The sequence below is a fragment of the Colobus angolensis genome, unplaced genomic scaffold (assembly GCF_000951035.1).
Source record: "Colobus angolensis palliatus isolate OR3802 unplaced genomic scaffold, Cang.pa_1.0 Scaffold292, whole genome shotgun sequence".
In the NCBI taxonomy this organism is placed as follows: Eukaryota; Metazoa; Chordata; class Mammalia; order Primates; family Cercopithecidae; genus Colobus; species Colobus angolensis.
The window spans coordinates 456,361-470,391 of NW_012116177.1; the positions used below are offsets into that span (position 1 = coordinate 456,361).

The 14,031-nt window shown below is 35.3% G+C and overlaps 1 protein-coding gene across 3 annotated transcripts in view; it reads left to right on the plus strand.

Moving 5' to 3' along the window:
- CCDC148 (coiled-coil domain containing 148) overlaps positions 1 to 14,031 on the plus strand; it is a 274,146-nt gene that overhangs the window by 125,375 nt on the left and 134,740 nt on the right. The gene's annotated exons all lie outside the window — the stretch shown is intronic.

Consider the following 14,031-nt stretch of genomic DNA (forward strand, 5'->3'; position numbering starts at 1 on the left):
TCCATCAGTGATGGACTGGATAAAGAAAATGTGGCACATATACAGCATGGAATACTATGCAGCCATAAAAAAGGATGAGTTCATGTCCTTTTCAGGGACATGGATGAAGCTGGAAACAATCATTCTCAGCAAACTAACACAAGAACAGCAAACCAAACACCACATGTTCTCACTCATAAGTAGGAGTTGAACAATAAGAACATATGGACACAGCAAGGGAGAACATCACACATCGGGACCTGTCGGGGGGTGTGAGACTAGGGGAGGGATAGCATTAGGAGAAATACCTAATGTAGGTGACATGTTAATGGGTTCAGCAAACCACCATGGCACATGTATACGTATGTAACAAACCTGCACATTCTGCACATGTACCCCAGAAATTAAAGTATATTTTTAAAAATAAAAATTAAAAAAATTTTTAAAAAGAACCTAGAAATAGATCCACATATATGCGATGTTTGATAAAGGAGCAGAGGCAATGCAATGAAGCAAAGATAGTCTTTTTAACAAATGTTTCTGGAACAACTAGACACACATATTCAAAAAAAAGAATCTAGACACCTTTCACAAAAATTAAAATGATAGGCCTAAAAGTCAGCCACAAAACTGTAAAACTCTTAGAAGGTAACATGGGAGAAAACCTAGATGATCTTGGGTATGACAATGACTTTTGAGACCAAAAACATGATCCATGAATGAAATAATTGATAAACTGAACTTCATTAAAATGACAAACTTATGTTCTGCAAAAGACAATGTCAAGAGAATGAGAAGACAAGCTGCAGAATGAGAGAAAATATTTGCAAAGACACATCTGATAAAAGACTGTTATCCAAAATATACAAATTACTTTTAAAACTCAACAATAAGGAAACAACCTGTTTAAAATATGGGCACAATCCTGAAGACACCTCAGCAAAAAAGATATACAGATGGCAAATAAGCACATGAAAAGATCCTCCACATTATGTGCCACTAGAGAATGCAAACTAAGACAAGATACACACACTTATTAAAATGGCCAAAATCCAGAACACTGACAACACCAAATGCTGGCAAATAAGTATGTAGAGCAACAGGACCTCTTATTCATTGCTGGTGGGAATTCAGAATGGTACGGCCACTTTGGAAGGCAGTTTGGCAGTTTCTTACAAAACTAAATATACTTTCATCATACAATCCTGCAGTCATGCTCCTTGGTATTTACCCAAATGAATAAAAAATATATGTCAACACAAAAGCTGCAAATGGATGTTTATAGTAGCTTTATTCATAACTGCTAAAACTTGGAAGCTACCAAGATGTTCTTCAGTAGGTGAATGAATAAATAAACTGTGGTACATACAGACAATGAAATTTTATTCAATGCTAAAAAGTAAAGAACTATCAAGCCATGAAGACATGCAGGAAATTTAAATGCATATAACTAAGTGAAAGAAGTGAATCTGAAAAAGCTTCATAGTGTATTATTCCAACAGTATGGCATTCTGTAAAAGGCAATATTATGGAATCAGTAAAAAAATTAGTGTTGCCAGGGGTCAGAAGGGAGGGATAAATGAGTAGGCAGAGCACAGTGTAGTAGGGCAATAAAGCTATTCTGTGCAATACTACAATGGAGAATAAATGTCATTACGTGCTTGTCAGAACTCATAGGATGTGCAACATGAAGAGTGAATCCTAATATAAACTATGGACTTTGGGTAATAATTATGTGTTATTATAGGTTCATTGATGACAACAAAATGTACTCTCTGGCGAGGAATACTGATAGTGGAAGAGATTTTATTTTGCATGGGAGATGAGGATAAATGGGAACTCTATACTTTCTGCTTAATTTGGTGTGACTCTAAAACTGCACTAAGAATATAAAGTTTATTAAACAGAGAGAAAAAAATAAAAATTTCATTGCTATTTAACTGTTGCAGAGAGTAGATAAAGAAGGGAAACTTCCAAGTTATGTTCATGAAACAAATATAACATTGATAGACAATCTTGTAAAATATTGCATACATACAAAAACTGTGGCCCAATCTCACTTAATATCTATTAATACAAAAATTATAAATAAAATACTCACTGTCATGATTCCAGCACCTTAAAATAGTTAATGTAAGGATATCTATTATGGCTTATCTTCATGAACACTGAAATGCTATTAAAAAGCTAACATTTAATCTTTAAAAATGTAAAAGGAATAGATGAATACTTTTTTCCTATAATAAAATATATAAACTTCCAAAAACTTAATGGGAATACAATAGAAGCATTTTGTTAGTGACAAACAAGTCTGTAATCACCACCACTATTTAATGTTATTCTGGAAATACTAGGCAACACAATTAGACAAGAGAAAGATATTAGAGTTATAAAACATAGATATAGGTAAAATTATCTTATTTGCAGATAGTGAGTTTTTACAAGAAAAACTCATGGCAATCAATGGAAAAAACCTACAGAAATAAGATAATTTAGTAAGATGGCTGGGTATAAAATTAATATAAATAGAACCCAAACTTTCATATATATATATATATAAACAATGGCCATCTGGAGGATCTCATGAAAGAAACAAACATAGTTTGCAATAGCAATTATAAATATAGAATATTTGGAAATTACTTTAACAAGAAATGTAAAAGATCTGTACTATAGGAAAAAACATTTCAAATGTTACTGAAGGACATAAAACTTGAACAAGTGATGTTTTAGTCTCAGAAGATTGAATAATTATAGATATATTTCCTGTCAATCTATAAATTTAATTATCTCAATAAAATTATTCACAGGATTAAAATATTAATCTGAATTTGAATTTATCTAGGAAAATTCTGAGGAAAAGAAGCAATAATGAGGGAAGACTATTGCTATCTTATATTAAGCATTTTATAAACAATAGCATGTTGCCATGAACAGATCGGTCAAAGGATGTGATTTGAGCTCAATCCAAAATCCTTGGATGAATTTGGATTCAAAATTGAGTTAAAGGGAAGAGAGGCAAGGAGTGAGGCATTCATGTTGCTCATGTGATCACATTCTGAAATTATAGCTTCCTGAGGTGGTAGGTGGGGCCTTTCCTAATCATGGCAGAGGCATTATTGCGTAAGTCATATAATATCTTGTCATAAACTCTTTTTTGCTTAAAGAGTTCGAATAGTTTTTATCATCTGCAACTAAATCTAACAGATATGGCAACGGTGTGGGGAAAACAGGTATTTTATATTCTGCTAAATGAATCTAAACTGGTGAAACTTTTCTATAGAGCAGATCAGCAGGACTTCCCAGATCACAGAGTATATGCCCTTTGTCCTGACAGCCTCCAAATCTCAATAATATATCATATAAATATAACTGAATATGTATACACTGATTTATTTTTACAGTTATTCATTGCAGTAGTAAAAGATTGAGCAAAAACCTTAATATCAATAGGGACTGGTTTTATAGATTATTGTACATCCATACAGTATATTATTCTGCGCATTAAAAATTGTGAAAACTTACATTAACTGACATGGAACAATATGTAAGAGTTAGGGTGAGGTATATAGTTAAGTAATCAAAGCAATGTACAGTCTATATTGTGTAATACAGGAAAAAAGCCAACATATATATTTTTGTATATTTGCTTTTACATGTCTGAAACAATACACAAAAATTGTTAACGTTCATCTTGAGGGAGGGGAACCACATGCCTGGGTGAGTAGGTGTAAGAAAGAATTTTCATTGTATCCTCTTTCATTAAACCTTTTGAATTTTGAACCATATGAATATTGTTTCTATTCTAAAATTTTTTTAAAGGAAAAAATTTGACAAGGGTAAAAATGAAGTAACAGGAAAATGTTGGCAATATATCAGGTACAAAAGATTAAAATCCCTAATACATAAAGGCATTTTGCAAATTAATTGATTGGTGAACAGCCAAAAGGAAAATGGAGCAAAGGAGATGAAGATATGGCTGACTTACCCTTCGTATTTTCAACCAATATTTATTGAGCATCTATTGGCATAAAATATACAAAAATTCGTGTACTCATGAAACAGTAAGAAACACACTGAAAACCATAAACATAATACTTCAGTATATTATACACGGTAGTGTTAGAAAGTGATAAGTGCTATGAAAAAATACAAAGTAAGAGAGATAGAAGGTGTTGGGATTCTAGGGGGCAGACTGTAATTTTAAGTAGATGTTTAGGAGTAGGCCTAGTTGAGAAAGTGACATAAAAGTTAGGACGGGGTTGGGAAAACTAGTCCTGAAGATATTTAGGTAAAAGTATTCCAGCCAGTGTTTACTGAAGTGGGAGTATGCCTGGCAAGAGGCCAGTGTGGCAGGAACAGAGTGACAGATCCAGAGAGTAGTAGAGGGTGGGGTCATAGAGGTTGGGTGGGGGGTAGGACGTTTAGAGCCTTGTAGCCATTTTTAAAACTTCAGCTTTTACTCTGTGTGATATGAGAAGCTGTTGGAAGGTGTTGAGCAGAAGTAAGCAGAGTGACAAAATCAGACTTATGTTTTAGCAGAATCACTTTGGCAGTTACTGTGTTTAAGATAAACTGTGGGGCTGGGGGTAGAAGTGCAAGAAAATATTGGACACTTAGATAAAGTAATCCAGTTCAGCTCTTGGATATATTTTAAAGGCAGAGCCAACAGCATCTGTTGACAGATTCAATGAGCCATGTAAGAAAAAGAGAGCAACAAGAATAGTTCCAAATAGCTGCGTTTTGGGGACTGAGTAACTAGAAGGATGGAGTTGCCATCATCTTAGATGGGGAACACTGTATGTGAAGCAAACTTTGGCTGTGGAGAAAATCCGGCGTTGAGATTTAGACACGATGAAGTTGAGATGCCATTAGGTATCTGTGTAGAGATTGTGTGGATGCAGTTGGCTACATGGGTTTGGAATTCAGGAAAGAGATCTTGACTGGAATTACATGGATATGAGTCATTAGCATGAGATTGGATGTGGTCACTAAAGTAGTGAGTAAAGAGAGAAAGGAGAAAAATCAAAGACTTATCCCTTAGGCCTGCCAACATTACAATGTCAGGGACAAGAGGAAGAGCCAACAAAGGACACTGAGAAATTGTCTGTGAGATATGAAAACTAAGAGAGTGTAGTGTCCTGGAAGGCAAGTGAAGAGGAAGTGGTCCGTCCATTGAATACATGCTGCTCATAAGTAAAATACACTGATAATTGACTGTTGGCTTTAATAGAGGTTGTTGGTGGCTTTAGATGGAGGTTCAATTTTCATTGAAGAAGTGGAAGCAAATGCCTGATTTAGTAGATTTGCATGGGTAGGAAAGGAATTGAAGATGTGTACAGATAACTATTTTGAGAAGTTTTTCTGCAAAGGAGAGTAGGAAAGTAGGGCCAAGCTTTTACGTAGTTATTTGCTTTTTTTTTCTTTCCAAGTGGGAGAAGTAGCAGTGTGTTTGATGCTAGCAAGAGTAATCTAGTAAAGGATAAACTCTGAAGATGCAGGTGAGGGGAATTGCTGAATGATGTCTTGGAGTTGTAAGGAGAGTTGGGATTTAGTACACAAGTGGAGGAATAAGCACAGATGGTTCATCTGCTACTCTAACAGATGAGGTTGCAGAGTATATGTTGCAGATGCTGGGAGGGGAATGAATAGACGTTCATGGTGGCAGTCTGTGGAACTCTGGTTGGTAATTCTAAATGCAAATGACTAAGAAACTTATAAAAGCCTCTCTACTCATCAGAGCAATGAAAATTTAAAAAATACTCATTTATTTCCTATAAAATGGTAAAACATTGTGTCCAGAGTTTAAAATGGACAGAGTTTAAATGGACAGAGTTTAAAATGGACAGAGTTTAAAATGGTCCAGAGTTTTAAATGGACAGAGTTTAAAAAAATCTATACACGTATCTACTGATTTTTCCTGTTTTGAATCACATCCAGTGTTATTCCTTTTTCCAATAAATGGTTATTGAGCTTCTTCTATGATTTAGGTCATGTATTAAATATTATTTTACAATATATTTTAAAATTAGATGGATAGTATTACAATATATGGCTGTATCACATAAATTTGACCAATTTCCTATTTTTGGACAATTATTTTTACCACATTTTGATAATTGTTTTAAAAACTTGGAATAGACAATTTTGTCACTATATTTTGAGTAATTCTATAATTATTCCTTTAAGATGAACTCCTAGAAATAGAACTGCTGAGTCAAAGGGCATGAAAAATTCTAAGACTTTTGGTAGCATTGGTAAATTGCCTTCCAGACAAGTAAAAACAATTTATGTTTTCATTACTAGACTTTATATTATTTGGTTCATCTGTACTTGGAGATCAGGGCATTGGAGATTGCTGTCATGTGTGAATATCATCAGTGTCATGTTCATGTTCTTTCTCTTTCAATATTTATTTGTGTATCATAGCTCTTTCACTGTCCTTATGTGAAAGTTTTGCCAAAAGAGAAATCTATGCATAATTTTCATAATAAACTTGACTCTTCCCTTGTTTCAAAATAAACCATATTTCAAAATAAACTCTATTGCTAATAAAGATGAGATGGATAAAAGTCAGCATCAGAAGGCAACATTCAAGAAACACGATGTGGCTTCACATAATTTTCTTTAAACACATGTGAAATAAACAAGTGCTTACATATATGACCATTGCTTGATGAATACAAGAGAGAAGAAAGAGAGGGAAAGGGGTATAATGGTAACTGACATTTGCCTACTTGATAAGGTGACAACAAGTTAAAACATTGGAGCCCTAATTCCCATGTGGCATTTTTCTCTGAGAATGAAGTCTCAGAGCTGTTAGAAAGTTTCAGTGCCTGGGCATGTCCAGTCTCAGGTTCCACACTTCCAGTCTAGGCTGGTTGTGTGCCAAGGTTGATTAATAAGAAGAGAAGTTCCCAGAAACAGCGGCATAATTACCTGATCTTCCAGTGTTCACGTAGTCTCATTGTTAGATGACCCCTCACCCAGCATCCTGGGTCACTGTAGCTCCCATTTTCTCTTGTCCAACTTGATGTTGGGGTTTATATTTTCGGAAGGAGTGGGTAATAGTGTGGACCATGATTTTATTTTTGTCACATATATTTAGTAGCTTTCTCTTAAAATATATCATTCATAAAAACTACTTTATGGTTTTATACTCTTTCTTTAAATACCAAAAACCACATGTGGTGTTTATTCAACCCACTTTGAGTTTGTCATGGGAATAAAACATTTTAAATTCTCTTGGCTATGGTGGAATTCCTTTTTTCAAGGGAAAAAAGGGTTCAATTTCTGCAGGATACCCTCAAAAACTAGTCTTAGAGTTTACCTTTGCTTAGTTATATTTACTTGCATGTTATATATTTGCAAAAAGTATGTCTAGGTATTTAAGAATAGCAGCTTAAATACCTAGTTTAAGTCTTTATTAGTAATATCACTGCAGCTTCACCTGCCTTTTTGATGTAATTGTTTTAGCTAGTGACTGCACAATGTAATAGTGCATGAGGCTACATTTTCAATACTTCAGGAAACTGAAAAATCTGGGTTTTATATGATGAAGGGGTGAAAATCATTTATAAGGGGTTTCTATTCTTCACTGGGTGTGAAATCAAATTAATTTGAATAAATATGATTGAAGAAAATGGAAACATAACAGCTTGACGGGTTTATGTCTAGGACAATTGACATTTGTTATTAGATAATACAGAAAGAATGTATTATAAAAATAATAAAATATGTGTAGCTATATGCAAAGCCAAGATTAAAATTTCTGTGGACAAGATTGTCAAGTTTTAACATGAGAAGAATTTTAATACCTATTTTATATAACAAACCGATTGTTCATAAACAACTTTTCCCTGTTCTTTATACCTTGAAGTCCAATTGCAATTAAGATACAATCTTTTAAAGTAACGATAAGAACAAACACTATGGAGAGCAAGTAAGGGTAACCACACCATTCCCAGGTTTATGTTTATTTGCCATATTAGTGCCTATCAGAAAACATGAAGTTAAACATTGCTAATGTCTCAAAAATAAACTGAGAAGAACCATCGCTCTTTAAATTCATTCTTATAATTTCTTAATGATTACTTATGGTTGGTTTGAGATGACATTATGACATTTTATGTGGCAATTGAAATTTCAGAAGACCTTATGATGGTTAATTAAAATTTTCCTCCTACTGTCCCAAAGAAGTAGGCCAATTTTATTACTCTTGCTTTTGGACTTAGAAAATTGAGTCATAATGTTCATATAAGGTAATTTTATTTAATTCAACTTTACTGCAGTTTAAAATGTTCTTGTCCCCCCAAAATGAAGAATAAAATGATAACATGGAGACAGATTTTGGTTCAATATAAAGATTTAATACATAGAGCAAATAATGAATTTGCAGATGATCTTGTCTTCACTGATTCAATTCATTTGAGTTTGAGGGTTTTTTTCTGGTCTTAAAAATGGCCCTTGGTGTTGAACATTATTGGCCGGCAATCAGCTGCAGAGTATTCGTCACCTTAGATGCTGGTCTCTCCCTGCATTGGGTCTACATCTCTTTCATCTCCACATCATTTCATAGTACTTTTCTTCCAAAGCAATATTAAGATGCTATGTTTAAAAAGTCATTTTTCTCTTTTTCAGTTTACTGTCAATTATCTTTATCTGTAAGAGAATACCCAATCCAACTCAAAGTAACTTACATAATAAAGCAATTTCTTATGTAACAAGAAGTCTAGAGGTAGAGAAGTCCAAGAACAGTGAGGTCTTGGTGTTCTGCATTCTCTCGCCCAGCCTTCTTGCAAGTTAGATGACTTCCTACCAGACAGTTCTGCACAACAACGTCCAGAGGCAGAGAGGGACCTTCCTTCTGTCTTTGTGACTCAAGAGCTAGGAAAACTTTGCCCCTGAAGACTTCCCCTCACATTTCATTGGCCAGAATTGGATCTTTTGTCCATGTTCCTACCAAACACTTGTTAGAGAAACAGGAAGTTTGTGAATGGGTGTTTGTGAATAGCTGAAAATCAATCCAGATTCACTGCCGGGGCTGGAGATGGGGCTCACTTTTCCTGAAGCAGGGCTAAGTGTGGATGAAGGAGAGAGATCTTGAATAAAGTCAGCATTCTGGTAGGCAGGAGCAGGAGTGGGAGCAATGTCTGCTACAGTTTTCTTTTCCTTACACTTCTTATGATGAATGTAATTATTAAAAACCTAGCATATGGGGTGTTTGAGCAATTACGTCTTACTTTTAAAAGGCTATTTTAGGTGAGGTGCGGTGGCTCATGCCTGTAATTCCAGTACTTTGGGAGGCTAAGGTAGGAGGTTTGCTTGAGTTCAGAAGTTCAAGACCAGTCTAGGCAACAGAGCAAGACCCCATCTCTACTGAAAATAAAAAATTATCTGAGTGTGGTGGCACATGCTTGTAGTCCCAGCTCTGTGGGAGGTTAAGGCAGAAGGACTGCTTGAATCCAGGAGTTCAAGGCTGCAGTGAGCCAGGATCATGCCACTGCACACCAGCCTGGGTGACAGAGTGAGACCCTGTCCCCCCCCCCAAAAAAAAAAAAAAAGTAAAAGGCTATTTTATCTCGGTCGTGTTATTTCAAAACTTCCACCAGAAAACTACTGGTGGATGGATGTTTCAGAGACAAAGAGTGGTTTAAGAGGCTTGCCATCATCCCTACTATTCTACTTCCAAAAAATACACATTCTAAGTAAAAAAGAGCTTTCTATGTAAACTTCTCTAAAAAATAATCTAAGTAAAAACAATATACTTGCTATTTGGAAAATGCAACTTCCAAATAAATCACTTAGCCTCCTGTTCTGACCAGATTCCCAAAGCCATTACTTTTAGAATCCTGCTATCTTTTCATCATCCTTCAGAAGAATGAGGCTTTGGAATTTGGCACAAGTTTTGGCTTTACCCTATAGCATCACTTTTTTTTTTCTTCATTTCAATGGATTTTGACCTTGCTTGTGAAAGTCCACTTTATTCTGGTTGTCACCTTCCAGCTAAGTAGCCAGACTGGTAGAGCCAGGGACTGTGGAGGTGGGTATAGATCTCTGAGGAATAGAAGATGCATACCCAGGGAAGATTTGAGGAGCAGATTCTGTTGGTCAGAAATGGGTCTGGGAGCAGGGAGCCTCCTGTAAACCAGACTGAAAATCAGACATAGATTTATATTTGGACAGTGGGTCTGGGCTGGGATCGTTGGTGGATGAAGAAACCAGGCTGATTAGATTGGGTGTTTGGATGGTTCTGTATTGGAAAGAAAAAATTGAAAGGTGAAGTCAGATTGTGTATTACAGAGGGTCAGATCTGATGCAGCCAGACAAGAGGATGGTCTGTAATCCACATTAATTGAATGGTGGCTCACTGCACCCCTACTTCTCCGAAGGAGCAGTAGGTGTCCCCTAACACTGTTATGCTTTAAGAGATGAGTTTTTCTTCAGGTCAAGTTCACTATTGCATCAGCTAGCTTCAGGAGGCACTAATTACCATTTTGCCTGGAAAGCTCCTTTACTCTGAGAAAACATAAGACAGCTTTCAGCCAGATTGTAACCACAATGTTTAGTTTCATAAACTTGTTTCTGTTGTTAAAGTACCTGTTACCTGTATGTGTCTTGTTTACCACCATTGCCTGCCCTCCATCCCTAAGTGTATTTGAATGTCACGCAACTAGAACCCAAGGAAAGTGATTTAAATGTGGCTATGAGGAACACTAGTAGATAAGTTAATTGTGAGTCACTTTAGGATTTTTGGGATAATTCAAACAGGCAGAATTAGGGAGACAATGGCCTGGGTCAGGGTGAATTTTTACAGCTCTGTTGTTGTTTTCTGAATTACCTGTTTTGTCTCACTTCCTGAGAAATCATAATGAAATGATATCTGTGATCAGATACCATATTGTAGGGCAGGAGATGGTGAATAAGAATTGCGTGGTAAATACCTCACCTTTTTGTAGGCTGAAATTCCCTGAAGTGTTCAAAGTACTCAATAACCTTATAAATTGTAAAATCTTGGCAGGCTGTGATAAAGATGAATATTCTAAAGCACTTTAAATTAGAAAGTTTAGACGGACAAAAAAGAATAGAAATTGCAGAGAACTGCTACAGATTTTTTTGTCTAAAGATTTTTTTTTTTTTTTTTTGGTAAATTGCAAAAAGCTTAGGACAATTTGAAAGTTTTCTTTAAAATGTTCTTAATGTTCTTTTAACATTATAGAGTCATTTTTCAAATTCAGAAAGTAGATAAGGGATCAGAATATTTTTCACTGTCTGTGCAATTTAGCTAGTTCTGTCATTAGAATCACCAGCAAGGCAGTTGAATTCAACAAGAACTTTGAAAGGTAAAACCTAACCTTAGTTTCAGCTACTTTATATAGATTTTTCTGTATAAAAAAGATGAAGATTTGATTTAAAAAGATAAGTGTCCAGATTTACACTTGGAAATGCAAGTATATTGAATCTGATTTTATTTTAGAAGTTCAAAGTCCACATTCCTCAGAAGTGGCTACTTTGTTATTGTGATGAGGCTACTATGTTTAAATATTCTTCTTAGATTTTTACCATCCAAAGGCTCGGTATATATGTAGGGTATGTATGTAGCTGAGGGAGAGTTCTCCTTTCCTCACATGCAGCATTCTAATGGAGATGCAGGGCTGTTTCATTATTCCTGCCTATGTGAATATTTGCTCCAATGTTTAAGGCTGCAACTCTGGAAACTGCTATAAATACATAACCTAAAAATAATAATATTGTGAGTATTTATGTATCATTTGCTTTAAGCATGTTTTTAAAAAATTTTTATTCTGCATGTACTAAAAAGTGACTTGCAATTTGAGTAATTTTAGTAACTGGGAAAAACTGTTGGGATGTGAGGCTTCTAAAATCAACAAGAAGGTCAAAATGGATATGGTAACAGTTCATGGCATGCTTGCTTTGAAATATCTGACTTTAATGTTTTATGATCATTTCATATGTTTAAGTGGTTTAATATTGTCACTAAAATGGCAGCTAATTAATACATTGAGGCAATGTATAAAAATGCACTGAGTGCCACAAATTCTCCTACTGCTATATTTATTTATAGCAATGTACACTGCTTAATGTGTGCTTCTATTTGGAAAGCATTTTTGTAAATGTCTGCCATTTTCACTTTCTCCTTGAGCACAGCCACAATCTTCCACTGCCACTCAGTATGAGATATCATGAAAGAAAATAATGTAGGAGTACTTCTCCATTTACCAAAAGATTTAAACTATTTTTGAAAATTACGGATAAGATTGCTTATAGATTATATTAGGGTAGGTTCTATTGAAACAAAGCTGAGACAAGGATTTCTAAACAAGAGAGTTGTTGGGAGGTGCTCTCAGGGGGAAGGCTGTGAAGGAAGCCAAATAGAAGAAGGGAAATTGTAAGCAAGAAGGTGTCAGTGGAGACTGGCCATGGTTTGCTCCCATGGGGAAACACCGGAGTGCAAAGGTATCATAGAGTTGATCCTCTCTGGAGTCAAGTAGGCTGGCTTTCTGTACCTCCAGGTAGGTCAGTCATTGATTATGGTTGGCCTTTGAAAGAGGGTGGGAGGGTAGCCTTCTCTAAAGAGGGTGGGAGAGGCAACTCACACTTGGTCCAGGGCAATTCTCCAGAGAAGGAAGAGGCATCTGTGAGTTATCTGCCAAGACTCACAGCATCTCGGTGATAAGAATTCCATCTAATAAAGGCAATCTGGGTGTGGTACCAACAGCATCCATTATAGAGATGAATCACAATTTAGAGGAACAGAGAACTGGTTGGACCTAGCTTCTATTGCTTCCCCCTTCCCAGGGCACACACAACCATGCATCCACATTTATAATCAAATAAAAGGTGGAAATTCAAACTTCTTTCAAGTCTTTTTGATTTAAAAAAACATTTTACAAACATTAATGAAGATATGGACTTTAGTTCTGTTTTTTGTTTGTTGCTTGTGGTATGGTAATGCAGAAGTTATGTGGCTAACTCTGCTATTAAAATGCATTTATGTTAACCTGAATGAAGATGGGCTCCTTGAAAGAGGACCTGAGATATTGTCCATGAAAATCTGAGGATGTTTTAAATGCCAAGTTTACTCAGGCAAATCTTTCTTCTGGCTTAATACTCCTATTTGTACTGCTTTATTTGCAGAAGCCTTTGTCTGTACATGCATAACTGATTCAGACAGGACTGAAACACTTGGTGTGTTCAAGGAATCCATTTCCAATTCTCTCTGCAATAAATTATTATGTCATACTGAAGAACTGTAGAGTATTCCTCTTCCTGCTAGAATCTCCAACCCTCTTTTTTTCCCCCTATTATGAAACAGATAGGACTTTTTTCTTTGAAAAAGAGTTTTTCTTTCTTGCTATTTATCAGAATAATAATCTTGTATGAGAACATTGGAATTCCCATCAGTATCACTGATTTAAGAGGTGTTTTATTCTGTTTTAAATCGTCAAATATTTTTCAGGGGCATGGAAGATATATAAGAAATTCTTTGAACTGCACAGTTAACTTTAAAGTATAAGACCACTGATATAGTAGAAATAAACAATGACAAGTCTCCTCTTGGATTAAGAAGTATTTGTTGCTAATAATATTCCCTCTGATTACATTTTTATGTGATTATTCTAATTCATTAAACAGGAATAATGATATGCAAAATAAACTCAGAATGTAAAAATATATTAATTCAGTTTAGCATTCAAGCTGATATTGCAAACTTTTCACTCTGCACAAGACTGTGCTAATACTCTATAAAGAATGCAAACCAGGATGGTGCCTAGGAGTGTTCTGAAAGGAAAAGGCTTTTTGGAGCAGAGTAGATATGTTATTGGGAAGGTGACTTGAAGGGATCCTATTTGCCAATGATTTCTTCAGTAGTTTTAATGCCATTGGTTATCTTTTCACTACCAATATTTAGTATTACCTCTATGAAGCACTAAAAGGTAAAGTAATAGATAATTTTAGACTTTCTTTTGAAGTCAAACCTTAAATAAGTCTTCCTCAGTCTGTCTGTCTTTTCCTTTACATAATTGCTCA